Source organism: Anomaloglossus baeobatrachus, chromosome 4 (assembly GCF_048569485.1).
Source record: "Anomaloglossus baeobatrachus isolate aAnoBae1 chromosome 4, aAnoBae1.hap1, whole genome shotgun sequence".
Taxonomy (NCBI): Eukaryota; Metazoa; Chordata; class Amphibia; order Anura; family Aromobatidae; genus Anomaloglossus; species Anomaloglossus baeobatrachus.
The window spans coordinates 684,426,238-684,442,476 of NC_134356.1; the positions used below are offsets into that span (position 1 = coordinate 684,426,238).

Consider the following 16,239-nt stretch of genomic DNA (forward strand, 5'->3'; position numbering starts at 1 on the left):
GGCAGCCGTGAGGATGAGACCACACCAGTCATGTGGGACAGATACTGCTGACCTGTAGCGGCCCTGAGGATGAGACCACACCAGTCATGTGGGACAGTTACTGCTGAGTAGAGATGGCCCTGAGGATGAGACCACATCAGTCATGTGGGACAGATATTGCTGACCAGAGATGGCCCTGAGGATGAGACCAACCAGTCATGTGGGACAGATACTGCTGACCAGAGATGGCCCTGAGGATGAGACCAACCAGTCATGTGGGACAGATACTGCTGACCGGTAGTGGCCCTGAGGATGAGACCACACCAGTTATGTGGGACAGATACTGCTGACCGGTAGCGGCCCTGAGCATGAGACCACACCAGTCATGTGGGACAGATACTGCTGACCAGAGATGGCCCTGAGGATGAGACCAACCAGTCATGTGGGACAGATACTGCTGACCGGTAGTGGCCCTGAGGATGAGACCACTACAGTCATGTGGGACAGATACTGCTGACCAGAGATGGCCCTGAGGATGAGACCACACCAGTCATGTGGGACAGATACTGCTGACCAGAGGCAGCACTGAGGATGAGACCACACCAGTCATGTGGGACAGATACTGCTGACCAGAGGCAGCACTGAGGATGAGACCACACCAGTCATGTGGGACAGATACTGCTGACCAGAGGCAGCCCTGAGGATGAGACCACATCAGTCATGTGGGACAGATACTGCTGACCGGTAGCGGCCCTAAGGATGAGACCACACCAGTCATGTGGGACAGATACTGCTGACCAGTGGTGGCCCTGAGGATGAGACCACAACAGTCATGTGGGACAGATACTGCTGACCAGAGATGGCCCTGAGGATGAGACCACACCAGTCATGTGGGACAGATATTGCTGACCAGTGGTGGCCCTGAGGATGAGACCACACCAGTCATGTGGGACTGATACTGCTGACCAGAGGCAGCCCTGAGGATGAGACCTCACCAGTCATGTGGGACAGATATTGCTGACCAGAGGCAGCCCTGAGGATGAGACCTCACCAGTCATGTGGGACAGATATTGCTGACCAGTGGTGGCCCTGAGGATGAGACCACACCAGTCATGTGGGACTGATACTGCTGACCAGAGGCAGCCCTGAGGATGAGACCTCACCAGTCATGTGGGACAGATATTGCTGACCAGTGGTGGCCCTGAGGATGAGACCACACCAGTCATGTGGGACAGATATTGCTGACCATCTACTCTTGCCCTGGTGTCCTCTGCTGCAGAATACTGGGCTCCAGCATGGTTAAATAGCTGTCATGTAAACTTAATTGACACTCAGCTGAACAACTCTTTGCATATAATATCTGGTGCTATTAGACCCTACACCTGTTCACTGGTTACCTGTGCTGAGTCATATCGCACCCGCAAATCTAAGAAGACAAAAGCTCCTACTTAAAGAGTACACTAAAGTAGTGAATAATGAAAAACTTCCAATACACCAAAATATCAGAGATGTTACAATACAGCGATTGAAATCAAGACACCCACCCATCCGAACTGCAATCACCTTGCATGAACAAAACTTCAATTTAGAGGAGAAATGGCGAGAACTTTGGGTCAATGTAGTAGAAGGTGATCCCCAAATGTTCCCTAATTTACAAAACCCTCCACCAGGCTTCAATCTACCAAGGAAAAAATGGGTTACTCTAAATCGTATCAGAACAAACTTTGGCGTCTGTGCAGATTTTATGTATAAATGGGGAAAATATGACTCTCCGACCTGTGACTGTGGAGCAGATCGTCACACTATCCAGCACATTGTTGAGGAGTGCCCCCTGAGATCCTACCATGGTGACAAGAAGGATTTCTATATTGTAAATAACGCTATTGCATATATAGAAAATCTTGATATTCAAATTTGATTTTTATCCTGTTGATATTTTTCAATCACTGTCTATTGTCTGGTGTTTATTTTTATATGATGGTAAGATATACGTTCATACGATTAAATAAATGCTGACCAGAGATGGACCTGAGGATGAGACCACACCAGTCATGTGGGACAGATACTGCTGACCAGAGATGGACCTGAGGATGAGACCACACCAGTCATGTGGGACAGATACTGCTGACCAGTGGTGGCCGTGAGGATGAGACCACACCAGTCATGTGGGACAGATACTGTTGACCAGAGATGTCCCTGAGGATGTGACACCAGTCATGTGGGACAGATACTGCTGAAAATTGATGGCCCTGAGGATGAGACCACACCAGTCATGTGGGACAGATACTGCTGACCGGGGGCGACCCTGAGGATGAGACCACACCAGTCATGTGGGACAGATACTGATGACCAGTGGTGGCCCTGAGGATGAGACCACACCAGTCATGTGGGACAGATACTGATGACCAGTGGTGGCCCTGAGGATGAGACCACACCAGTCATGTGGGAAAGATACTGCTGACCAGTGGTAGCCCTGAGGATGAGACCACACCAGTCATGTGGGACAGATACTGCTGACTGGGGGCGGCACTGAGGATGAGACCTCACCAGTCATGTGGGACAGATATTGCTGACCAGAGATGGCCCTGAGGATGAGACCACACCAGTCATGTGGGACAGATACTGCTGACCAGAGATGGCCCTGAGGATGAGACCACACCAGTCATGTGGGACAGATACTGCTGACCAGAGATGGCCCTGAGGATGAGACCACACCAGTCATGTGGGACAGATACTGCTGACCAGAGGCAGCACTGAGGATGAGACCACACCAGTCATGTGGGACAGATACTGCTGATCAGAGATGGCCCTGAGGATGAGACCACACCAGTCATGTGGGACAGATACTGCTGACCAGTGGTGGCCCTGAGGATGAGACCACACCTGTCATGTGGGACAGATACTGCTGACCAGTGGTGTCCCTGAGGATGAGACAACACCAGCCATGTGGTACAGATACTGCTGACCAGGGGTGGCCCTGAGGATGAGACCACACTAGTCATGTGGGACAGATACTGCTGACCAGAGGCAGCCCTGAGGATGAGACCACACCAGTCATGTGGGAAAGATACTGCTGACCAGTGGTGGCCCTGAGGATGAGACCACACAAGTCATGTGGAAAGGATACTGCTGACCAGAGGCAGCCCTGAGGATGAGATCACACCAGTCATGTGGGACAGATATTGCTGACCAAAGATGGCCCTGAGGATGAGACCACACCAGTCATGTGGGAAGGATACTGCTGACCAGAGGCAGCCCTGATGATGAGACCTCACCAGTCATGTGGGACAGATATTGCTGACCACAGATGGCCCTGAGGATGTAACACCAGTCATGTGGGACAGATACTGCTGACCAGAGGCAGCCCTGAGGATGAGACCACACCAGTCATGTGGGACAGATACTGCTGACCGGTAGCCACCCTGAGGATGAGACCACACCAGTCATGTGGGACAGATACTGCTGACCAGAGGCAGCCCTGAGGATGAGACCACACCAGTCATGTGGGACAGATACTGCTGACCGGTAGCGGCCCTGAGGAAGAGACCACACCAGTCATGTGGGACAGATACTGCTGACCAGAGATGGCCCTGAGGATGAGACCACACCAGTCATGTGGGACAGATACTACTGACCGGTAGCGGCCCTGAGGATGAGACCACACCAGTCATGTGAGACAGATACTGCTGACCAGTGGTGGCCCTGAGGATGAGACCCCACCAGTCATGTGGGACAGATACTGCTGACCAGTGGTGGCCCTGAGGATGAGACCTCACCAACCAAATGGGACAGATACTGCTGACCAGTGGTGGCCCTGAGGATAAGACCACACTAGTCATGTGGGACAGATACTGCTGACCGGTGGCGGCCCTGAGGATGAGACCACACCAGACATGTGGGACAGATACTGCTGACCGGTAGTGGCCCTGAGGATGAGACCACACCAGTCATGTGGGACAGATACTGCTGACTGGGGGCGGCCCTGAGGATGAGACCTCACCAGTCATGTGGGACAGATATTGCTGACCAGAGATGGCCCTGAGGATGAGACACCAGTCATGTGGGACAGATACTGCTGACCAGAGGCAGCCCTGAGGATGAGACCACACCAGTCATGTGGGACAGCAACTGCTGACCAGAGGCAGCCCTGAGGATGAGACCACACCAGTCATGTGGGACAGATACTGCTGAGTAGAGATGGCCCTGAGGATGAGACCACACCAGTCATGTGGGACAGATATTGCTGACCAGAGATGGCCCTCAGGATGAGACCACACCAGTCATGTGGGACAGATACTGCTGACCGGTAGCAGCCCTGAGGATGAGACCACACCAGTCATGTGGGACAGATATTGCTGACCAGTGGTGGCCCTGAGGATGAGACCACACCAGTCATGTGGGACAGATACTGCTGACCAGAGATGGCCCTGAGGATGAGACCACACCAGTCATGTGGGACAGATACTGCTGACCAGAGATGGCTCTGGGGATGAGACCACACCAGTCATGTGGGACAGATACTGCTGACCGGTAGTGGCCCTGAGGATGAGACCACACCAGTCATGTGGGACAGATACTGCTGACCAGAGATGGCCCTGGGGATGAGACCACACCAGTCATGTGGGACAGATACTGCTGACCGGTAGCGGCCCTGAGCATGAGACCACAACAGACATGTGGTACAGATACTGCTGACCAGAGATGGCCCTGAGGATGAGACCACACCAGTCATGTGGGACAGATACTGCTGACCGGTACCGGCCCTGAGGATGAGACCACACCAGTCATGTGGGACAGATACTGCTGACCAGTGGTGGCCCTGAGGATGAGACCACACCAGTCATGTGGGACAGATATTGCTGACCAGAGATGGCCCTGAGGATGAGACCACACCAGTCATGTGGGACAGATACTGCTGACCAGTGGTGGCCCTGAGGATGAGACCTCACCAGTCATGTGGGACAGATATTGCTGACCAGAGATGGCCCTGAGGATGTGACACTAGTCATGTGGGACAGATACTGCTGACCAGAGGCAGCCCTGAGGATGAGACCACACCAGTCATGTGGGACAGATACTGCTGACCAGAGGCAGCCCTGAGGATGAGACCATACCAGTCATGTGAGACAGATACTGCTGACTTGAGATGGCCCTGAGGATGAGACCACACCAGTCATGTGGGACAGATACTGCTGACCAGAGGCAGGCCTGAGGATGAGACCTCACCAGTCATGTGGGACAGATATTGCTGACCAGAGATGGCCCTGAGGATGTGACACCAGTCATGTGGGACAGATACTGCTGACCAGAGGCAGCCCTGAGGATGAGACCACACCAGTCATGTGGGACAGATACTGCTGACCGGTAGCCACCCTGAGGATGAGACCACACCAGTCATGTGGGACAGATACTGCTGACCAGAGGCAGCCCTGAGGATGAGACCACACCAGTCATGTGGGACAGATACTGCTGACCGGTAGCGGCCCTGAGGATGAGACCACACCAGTCATGTGGGACAGATACTGCTGACCAGAGATGGCCCTGAGGATGAGACCACACCAGTCATGTGGGACAGATACTGCTGACCAGAGATGGCCCTGAGGATGAGACCACACCAGTCATGTGGGACAGATACTGCTGACCGGTAGCGGCCCTGAGGATGAGACCACACCAGTCATGTGGGACAGATACTGCTGACCAGAGATGGCCCTGAGGATGAGACCACACCAGTCATGTGGGACAGATACTGCTGACCAGTGGTGGCCCTGAGGATGAGACCACACCAGTCATGTGGGACAGATACTGCTGACCGGTAGCAGCCCTGAGGATGAGACCACACCAGTCATGTGGGACAGATATTGCTGACCAGTGGTGGCCCTGAGGATGAGACCACACCAGTCATGTGGGACAGATACTGCTGACCAGAGATGGCCCTGAGGATGAGACCACACCAGTCATGTGGGACAGATACTGCTGACCAGAGATGGCTCTGGGGATGAGACCACACCAGTCATGTGGGACAGATACTGCTGACCGGTAGTGGCCCTGAGGATGAGACCACACCAGTCATGTGGGACAGATACTGCTGACCAGAGATGGCCCTGGGGATGAGACCACACCAGTCATGTGGGACAGATACTGCTGACCGGTAGCGGCCCTGAGCATGAGACCACAACAGACATGTGGTACAGATACTGCTGACCAGAGATGGCCCTGAGGATGAGACCACACCAGTCATGTGGGACAGATACTGCTGACCGGTACCGGCCCTGAGGATGAGACCACACCAGTCATGTGGGACAGATACTGCTGACCAGTGGTGGCCCTGAGGATGAGACCACACCAGTCATGTGGGACAGATATTGCTGACCAGAGATGGCCCTGAGGATGAGACCACACCAGTCATGTGGGACAGATACTGCTGACCAGTGGTGGCCCTGAGGATGAGACCTCACCAGTCATGTGGGACAGATATTGCTGACCAGAGATGGCCCTGAGGATGTGACACTAGTCATGTGGGACAGATACTGCTGACCAGAGGCAGCCCTGAGGATGAGACCACACCAGTCATGTGGGACAGATACTGCTGACCAGAGGCAGCCCTGAGGAGGATGAGACCATACCAGTCATGTGAGACAGATACTGCTGACTTGAGATGGCCCTGAGGATGAGACCACACCAGTCATGTGGGACAGATACTGCTGACCAGAGGCAGGCCTGAGGATGAGACCTCACCAGTCATGTGGGACAGATATTGCTGACCAGAGATGGCCCTGAGGATGTGACACCAGTCATGTGGGACAGATACTGCTGACCAGAGGCAGCCCTGAGGATGAGACCACACCAGTCATGTGGGACAGATACTGCTGACCGGTAGCCACCCTGAGGATGAGACCACACCAGTCATGTGGGACAGATACTGCTGACCAGAGGCAGCCCTGAGGATGAGACCACACCAGTCATGTGGGACAGATACTGCTGACCGGTAGCGGCCCTGAGGATGAGACCACACCAGTCATGTGGGACAGATACTGCTGACCAGAGATGGCCCTGAGGATGAGACCACACCAGTCATGTGGGACAGATACTACTGACCGGTAGCGGCCCTGAGGATGAGACCACACCAGTCATGTGAGACAGATACTGCTGACCAGTGGTGGCCCTGAGAATGAGACCCCACCAGTCATGTGGGACAGATACTGCTGACCAGTGGTGGCCCTGAGGATGAGACCTCACCAACCAAATGGGACAGATACTGCTGACCAGTGGTGGCCCTGAGGATGAGACCACACCAGTCATGTGGGAAAGATACTGCTGACCAGTGGTGGCCCTGAGGATGAGACCACACCAGTCATGTGGGACAGATACTGCTGACTGGGGGCGGCCCTGAGGATGAGACCACACCAGTCATGTGGGAAAGATACTGCTGACCAGTGGTAGCCCTGAGGATGAGACCACACCAGTCATGTGGGACAGATACTGCTGACTGGGGGCGGCACTGAGGATGAGACCTCACCAGTCATGTGGGACAGATATTGCTGACCAGAGATGGCCCTGAGGATGAGACCACACCAGTCATGTGGGACAGATACTGCTGACCAGAGATGGCCCTGAGGATGAGACCACACCAGTCATGTGGGACAAATACTGCTGACCAGAGGCAGCACTGAGGATGAGACCACACCAGTCCTGTGGGACAGATACTGCTGACCAGAGATGGCCCTGAGGATGAGACCACACCAGTCATGTGAGACAGATACTGCTGACCGGTAGCGGCCCTGAGAATGAGACCACACCAGTCATGTGGGACAGATACTGCTGATCAGAGATGGCCCTGAGGATGAGACCACACCAGTCATGTGGGACAGATACTGCTGACCAGTGGTGGCCCTGAGGATGAGACCACACCAGTCATGTGGGACAGATACTGCTGACCAGTGGTGTCCCTGAGGATGAGACCACACCAGCCATGTGGTACAGATACTGCTGACCAGGGGTGGCCCTGAGGATGAGACCACACTAGTCATGTGGGACAGATACTGCTGACTAGGGGTGGCCCTGAGAATGAGACCACACCAGTCATGTGGGACAGATACTGCTGACTGGGAGCGGCACTGAGGATGAGACCTCACCAGTCATGTGGGACAGATATTGCTGACCAGAGATGGCCCTGAGGATGAGACCACACCAGTCATGTGGGACAGATACTGCTGACCAGAGATGGCCCTGAGGATGAGACCACACCAGTCATGTGGGACAGATACTGCTGACCAGAGGCAGCACTGAGGATGAGACCACACCAGTCCTGTGGGACAGATACTGCTGACCAGAGGCAGCCCTGAGGATGAGACCACAACAGTCATGTGGGACAGATACTGCTGACCAGAGATGGCCCTGAGGATGAGACCACACCAGTCATGTGGGACAGATACTGCTGACCGGTAGCGGCCCTGAGAATGAGACCACACCAGTCATGTGGGACAGATACTGCTGATCAGAGATGGCCCTGAGGATGAGACCACACCAGTCATGTGGGACAGATACTGCTGACCAGTGGTGGCCCTGAGGATGAGACCACACCAGTCATGTGGGACAGATACTGCTGACCAGTGGTGTCCCTGAGGATGAGACCACACCAGCCATGTGGTACAGATACTGCTGACCAGGGGTGGCCCTGAGGATGAGACCACACTAGTCATGTGGGACAGATACTTCTGACCAGAGGCAGCCCTGAGGATGAGACCACACCAGTCATGTGGGAAAGATACTGCTGACCAGTGGTGGCCCTGTGGATGAGACCACACAAGTCATGTGGGAAGGATACTGCTGACCAGAGGCAGCCCTGAGGATGAGACCACACCAGTCATGTGGGACAGATATTGCTGACCACAGATGGCCCTGAGGATGTAACACCAGTCATGTGGGACAGATACTGCTGACCAGAGGCAGCCCTGAGGATGAGACCACACCAGTCATGTGGGACAGATACTGCTGACCGGTAGCCACCCTGAGGATGAGACAACACCAGACATGTGGGACAGATACTGCTGACCAGAGGCAGCCCTGAGGATGAGACCACACCAGTCATGTGGGACAGATATTGCTGACCGGTAGCGGCCCTGAGGATGAGACCACACCAGTCATGTGGGACAGATACTGCTGACCAGAGATGGCCCTGAGGATGAGACCACACCAGTCATGTGGGACAGATACTACTGACCGGTAGCGGCCCTGAGGATGAGACCACACCAGTCATGTGAGACAGATACTGCTGACCAGTGGTGGCCCTGAGGATGAGACCCCACCAGTCATGTGGGACAGATACTGCTGACCAGTGGTGGCCCTGAGGATGAGACCTCACCAACCAAATGGGACAGATACTGCTGACCAGTGGTGGCCCTGAGGATAAGACCACACTAGTCATGTGGGACAGATACTGCTGACCGGTGGCGGCCCTGAGGATGAGACCACACCAGACATGTGGGACAGATACTGCTGACCGGTAGTGGCTCTGAGGATGAGACCACACCAGTCATGTGGGACAGATATTGCTGACCAGAGATGGCCCTGAGGATGAGACCACACCAGTCATGTGGGACAGATACTGCTGACCAGTGGTGGCCCTGAGGATGAGACCTCACCAGTCATGTGGGACAGATATTGCTGACCAGAGATGGCCCTGAGGATGTGACACTAGTCATGTGGGACAGATACTGCTGACCAGAGGCAGCCCTGAGGATGAGACCACACCAGTCATGTGGGACAGATACTGCTGACCAGAGGCAGCCCTGAGGATGAGACCATACCAGTCATGTGAGACAGATACTGCTGACTTGAGATGGCCCTGAGGATGAGACCACACCAGTCATGTGGGACAGATACTGCTGACCAGAGGCAGGCCTGAGGATGAGACCTCACCAGTCATGTGGGACAGATATTGCTGACCAGAGATGGCCCTGAGGATGTGACACCAGTCATGTGGGACAGATACTGCTGACCAGAGGCAGCCCTGAGGATGAGACCACACCAGTCATGTGGGACAGATACTGCTGACCGGTAGCCACCCTGAGGATGAGACCACACCAGTCATGTGGGACAGATACTGCTGACCAGAGGCAGCCCTGAGGATGAGACCACACCAGTCATGTGGGACAGATACTGCTGACCGGTAGCGGCCCTGAGGATGAGACCACACCAGTCATGTGGGACAGATACTGCTGACCAGAGATGGCCCTGAGGATGAGACCACACCAGTCATGTGGGACAGATACTACTGACCGGTAGCGGCCCTGAGGATGAGACCACACCAGTCATGTGAGACAGATACTGCTGACCAGTGGTGGCCCTGAGGATGAGACCCCACCAGTCATGTGGGACAGATACTGCTGACCAGTGGTGGCCCTGAGGATGAGACCTCACCAACCAAATGGGACAGATACTGCTGACCAGTGGTGGCCCTGAGGATGAGACCACACCAGTCATGTGGGAAAGATACTGCTGACCAGTGGTGGCCCTGAGGATGAGACCACACCAGTCATGTGGGACAGATACTGCTGACTGGGGGCGGCCCTGAGGATGAGACCACACCAGTCATGTGGGAAAGATACTGCTGACCAGTGGTAGCCCTGAGGATGAGACCACACCAGTCATGTGGGACAGATACTGCTGACTGGGGGCGGCACTGAGGATGAGACCTCACCAGTCATGTGGGACAGATATTGCTGACCAGAGATGGCCCTGAGGATGAGACCACACCAGTCATGTGGGACAGATACTGCTGACCAGAGATGGCCCTGAGGATGAGACCACACCAGTCATGTGGGACAAATACTGCTGACCAGAGGCAGCACTGAGGATGAGACCACACCAGTCCTGTGGGACAGATACTGCTGACCAGAGATGGCCCTGAGGATGAGACCACACCAGTCATGTGAGACAGATACTGCTGACCGGTAGCGGCCCTGAGAATGAGACCACACCAGTCATGTGGGACAGATACTGCTGATCAGAGATGGCCCTGAGGATGAGACCACACCAGTCATGTGGGACAGATACTGCTGACCAGTGGTGGCCCTGAGGATGAGACCACACCAGTCATGTGGGACAGATACTGCTGACCAGTGGTGTCCCTGAGGATGAGACCACACCAGCCATGTGGTACAGATACTGCTGACCAGGGGTGGCCCTGAGGATGAGACCACACTAGTCATGTGGGACAGATACTGCTGACTAGGGGTGGCCCTGAGAATGAGACCACACCAGTCATGTGGGACAGATACTGCTGACTGGGAGCGGCACTGAGGATGAGACCTCACCAGTCATGTGGGACAGATATTGCTGACCAGAGATGGCCCTGAGGATGAGACCACACCAGTCATGTGGGACAGATACTGCTGACCAGAGATGGCCCTGAGGATGAGACCACACCAGTCATGTGGGACAGATACTGCTGACCAGAGGCAGCACTGAGGATGAGACCACACCAGTCCTGTGGGACAGATACTGCTGACCAGAGGCAGCCCTGAGGATGAGACCACAACAGTCATGTGGGACAGATACTGCTGACCAGAGATGGCCCTGAGGATGAGACCACACCAGTCATGTGGGACAGATACTGCTGACCGGTAGCGGCCCTGAGAATGAGACCACACCAGTCATGTGGGACAGATACTGCTGATCAGAGATGGCCCTGAGGATGAGACCACACCAGTCATGTGGGACAGATACTGCTGACCAGTGGTGGCCCTGAGGATGAGACCACACCAGTCATGTGGGACAGATACTGCTGACCAGTGGTGTCCCTGAGGATGAGACCACACCAGCCATGTGGTACAGATACTGCTGACCAGGGGTGGCCCTGAGGATGAGACCACACTAGTCATGTGGGACAGATACTGCTGACCAGAGGCAGCCCTGAGGATGAGACCACACCAGTCATGTGGGAAAGATACTGCTGACCAGTGGTGGCCCTGTGGATGAGACCACACAAGTCATGTGGGAAGGATACTGCTGACCAGAGGCAGCCCTGAGGATGAGACCACACCAGTCATGTGGGACAGATATTGCTGACCACAGATGGCCCTGAGGATGTAACACCAGTCATGTGGGACAGATACTGCTGACCAGAGGCAGCCCTGAGGATGAGACCACACCAGTCATGTGGGACAGATACTGCTGACCGGTAGCCACCCTGAGGATGAGACAACACCAGACATGTGGGACAGATACTGCTGACCAGAGGCAGCCCTGAGGATGAGACCACACCAGTCATGTGGGACAGATATTGCTGACCGGTAGCGGCCCTGAGGATGAGACCACACCAGTCATGTGGGACAGATACTGCTGACCAGAGATGGCCCTGAGGATGAGACCACACCAGTCATGTGGGACAGATACTACTGACCGGTAGCGGCCCTGAGGATGAGACCACACCAGTCATGTGAGACAGATACTGCTGACCAGTGGTGGCCCTGAGGATGAGACCCCACCAGTCATGTGGGACAGATACTGCTGACCAGTGGTGGCCCTGAGGATGAGACCTCACCAACCAAATGGGACAGATACTGCTGACCAGTGGTGGCCCTGAGGATAAGACCACACTAGTCATGTGGGACAGATACTGCTGACCGGTGGCGGCCCTGAGGATGAGACCACACCAGACATGTGGGACAGATACTGCTGACCGGTAGTGGCTCTGAGGATGAGACCACACCAGTCATGTGGGACAGATACTGCTGACCAGAGGCAGCCCTGAGGATGAGACCACACCAGTCATGTGGGACAGCAACTGCTGACCAGAGGCAGCCCTGAGGATGAGACCACACCAGTCATGTGGGACAGATACTGCTGAGTAGAGATGGCCCTGAGGATGAGACCACACCAGTCATGTGGGACAGATATTGCTGACCAGAGATGGCCCTGAGGATGAGACCACACCAGTCATGTGGGACAGATACTGCTGACCGGTAGCAGCCCTGAGGATGAGACCACATCAGTCATGTGGGACAGATATTGCTGACCAGTGGTGGCCCTGAGGATGAGACCACACCAGTCATGTGGGACAGATACTGCTGACCAGATGCAGCCCTGAGGATGTGACACCAGTCATGTGGGACAGATACTGCTGACCAGAGGCAGCTCTGAGGATGAGACCACACCAGTCATGTGGGACAGATACTGCTGACCGGGGGCGGCCCTGAGGATGAGACCTCACCAGTCATGTGGGACAGATATTGCTGACCAGAGATGGCCCTGAGGATGAGACCACACCAGTCATGTGGGACAGATACTGCTGACCAGAGATGGCCCTGAGGATGAGACCACACCAGTCATGTGGGACAGATACTGCTGACCAGAGATGGCTCTGGGGATGAGACCACACCAGTCATGTGGGACAGATACTGCTGAGTAGAGATGGCCCTGAGGATGAGACCACACCAGTCATGTGGGACAGATACTGCTGAGTAGAGATGGCCCTGAGGATGAGACCACACCAGTCATGTGGGACAGATACTGCTGACCGGTAGCAGCCCTGAGGATGAGACCACACCAGTCATGTGGGACAGATATTGCTGACCAGTGGTGGCCCTGAGGATGAGACCACACCACTCATGTGGGACAGATACTGCTGACCAGATGCAGCCCTGAGGATGTGACACCAGTCATGTGGGACAGATACTGCTGACCAGAGGCAGGTCTGAGGATGAGACCACACCAGTCATGTGGGACAGATACTGCTGACCGGGGGCGGCCCTGAGGATGAGACCTCACCAGTCATGTGGGACAGATATTGCTGACCAGAGATGGCCCTGAGGATGAGACCACACCAGTCATGTGGGACAGATACTGCTGACCAGAGATGGCCCTGAGGATGAGACCACACCAGTCATGTGGGACAGATACTGCTGACCAGAGATGGCTCTGGGGATGAGACCACACCAGTCATGTGGGACAGATACTGCTGACCGGTAGTGGCCCTGAGGATGAGACCACACCTGTCATGTGGGACAGATACTGCTGACCAGAGATGGCCCTGGGGATGAGACCACACCAGTCATGTGGGACAGATACTGCTGACCGGTAGCGGCCCTGAGCATGAGACCACACCAGACATGTGGGACAGATACTGCTGACCAGAGATGGCCCTGAGGATGAGACCACACCAGTCATGTGAGACAGATACTGCTGACCGGTAGCAGCCCTGAGGATGAGACCACACCAGTCATGTGGGACAGATACTGCTGACCAGAGATGGCTCTGAGGATGAGACCACACCAGTCATGTGGGACAGATATTGCTGACCAGAGATGGCCCTGAGGATGAGACCACACCAGTCATGTGGGACAGATACTGCTGACCAGTGGTGGCCCTGAGGATGAGACCTCACCAGTCATGTGGGACAGATATTGCTGACCAGAGATGGCCCTGAGGATGTGACACCAGTCATGTGGGACAGATACTGCTGACCAGAGGCAGCCCTGAGGATGAGACCACACCAGTCATGTGGGACAGATACTGCTGACCAGAGGCAGCCCTGAGGATGAGACCACACCAGTCATGTGGGACAGATATTGCTGACCAGTGGTGGCCCTGAGGATGAGACCACACCAGTCATGTGGGACAGATACTGCTGACCAGAGGCAGCCCTGAGGATGAGACCACACCAGTCATGTGGGACAGATATTGCTGACCAGAGATGGCGCTGAGGATGAGACCACACCAGTCATGTGGGACAGATACTGCTGACCAGAGATGGCCCTGAGGATGAGACCACACCAGTCATGTGGGACAGATACTGCTGACCGGTAGTGGCCCAGAGGATGAGACCACACCAGTCATGTGGGACAGATACTGCTGACCAGAGATGGCCCTGGGGATGAGACCACACCAGTCATGTGGGACAGATACTGCTGACCGGTAGCGGCCCTGAGCATGAGACCACACCATTCATGTGGGACAGATACTGCTGACCAGAGATGGCCCTGAGGATGAGACCACACCAGTCATGTGGGACAGATACTGCTGACCAGTGGTGGCCTTGAGGATGAGACCACACCAGTCATGTGGGACAGATACTGCTGACCGGGGCCAGCCCTGAGAATGAGACCTCACCAGTCATGTGGGACAGATATTGCTGACCAGAGATGTTCCTGAGGATGAGACCACACCAGTCATGTGGGACAGATACTGTTGACCAGAGGCAGCTCTGAGGATGACACCACACAAGTCATGTGGGACAGATATTGTTGACCAGAGATGGCCCTGAGGATGAGATCACACCAGTCATGTGGGACAGATACTGCTGACCAGTGGTGGCCCTGAGGATGAGATCACACCAGCATGTGGGACAGATATTGCTGACCAGAGGCAGCCCTGAGGATGAGACCACACCAGTCATGTGGGACAGATACTGCTGACCAGAGGCAGCCCTGAGTCTGAGACCACACCAGTCATGTGGGACAGATACTGCTGACCAGAGGCAGCCCTGAGGATGAGACCACACCAGTCATGTGGGACAGATACTGCTGACCAGAGGCAGCCCTGAGTCTGAGACCACACCAGTCATGTGGGACAGATACTGCTGACCAGAGGCAGCCCTGAGGATGAGACCACACCAGTCATGTGGGACAGACACTGCTGACCAGAGATGGCCATGCAGGACTTCATGGGAGAGCGTGTATTTCACTATACGCTGTAGTAAAACCAGGGATCAAATGATCATAGGTTCAAGTCCCTCAAAAGGTGGGGAAAAAAAAATGTAAAAACGGTAAAACACAAAAAAAAGCATAAAAATTCCTCCCCATTGAATTTTTTCCCCATTTCTCAGAAGTGTATGGTAAAATGAATGGTGTCTTACAAAACTTCAACGCGTTCCACTAAAGAATAAATGAGATAGACCATGTAGAAGGCGCTTGTACGCCGAAACGCGTAGTCCAAGCAGGCTACCACTCCTAATTTCTTTCCTTCACTGCCCAGAAGTGTGGCTCTAATTTTCTGGAAGTTTTTCAAAATAAAGATTTGCAAATGCAAAAATTTTTTTAATATATATCTGCATCCTCAAATTTGTCCGCTGGAGTTATAAAGTTTTTTCACTAAAGAATAAAAGCTCTCATATTGCCGTGTGGGTGGGAAAAAAAACGAGGTAAGGAAAAAATGAAAAAGCAAAAATGAGCATTTGCCTGCTCTTGAACGGCGCTGCCTATAGTAATGGACATGCGCCTATTTTCATGGGCATCAAAAGCTCACGAAAGCCGCCTGGCT

General features: G+C 54.4%; 1 protein-coding gene across 1 annotated transcript in view; it reads right to left on the minus strand.

The window, feature by feature from the left end:
• PSMB6 (proteasome 20S subunit beta 6) overlaps positions 1–16,239 on the minus strand; it is a 44,902-nt gene that overhangs the window by 12,776 nt on the left and 15,887 nt on the right. The window lies entirely within an intron of this gene.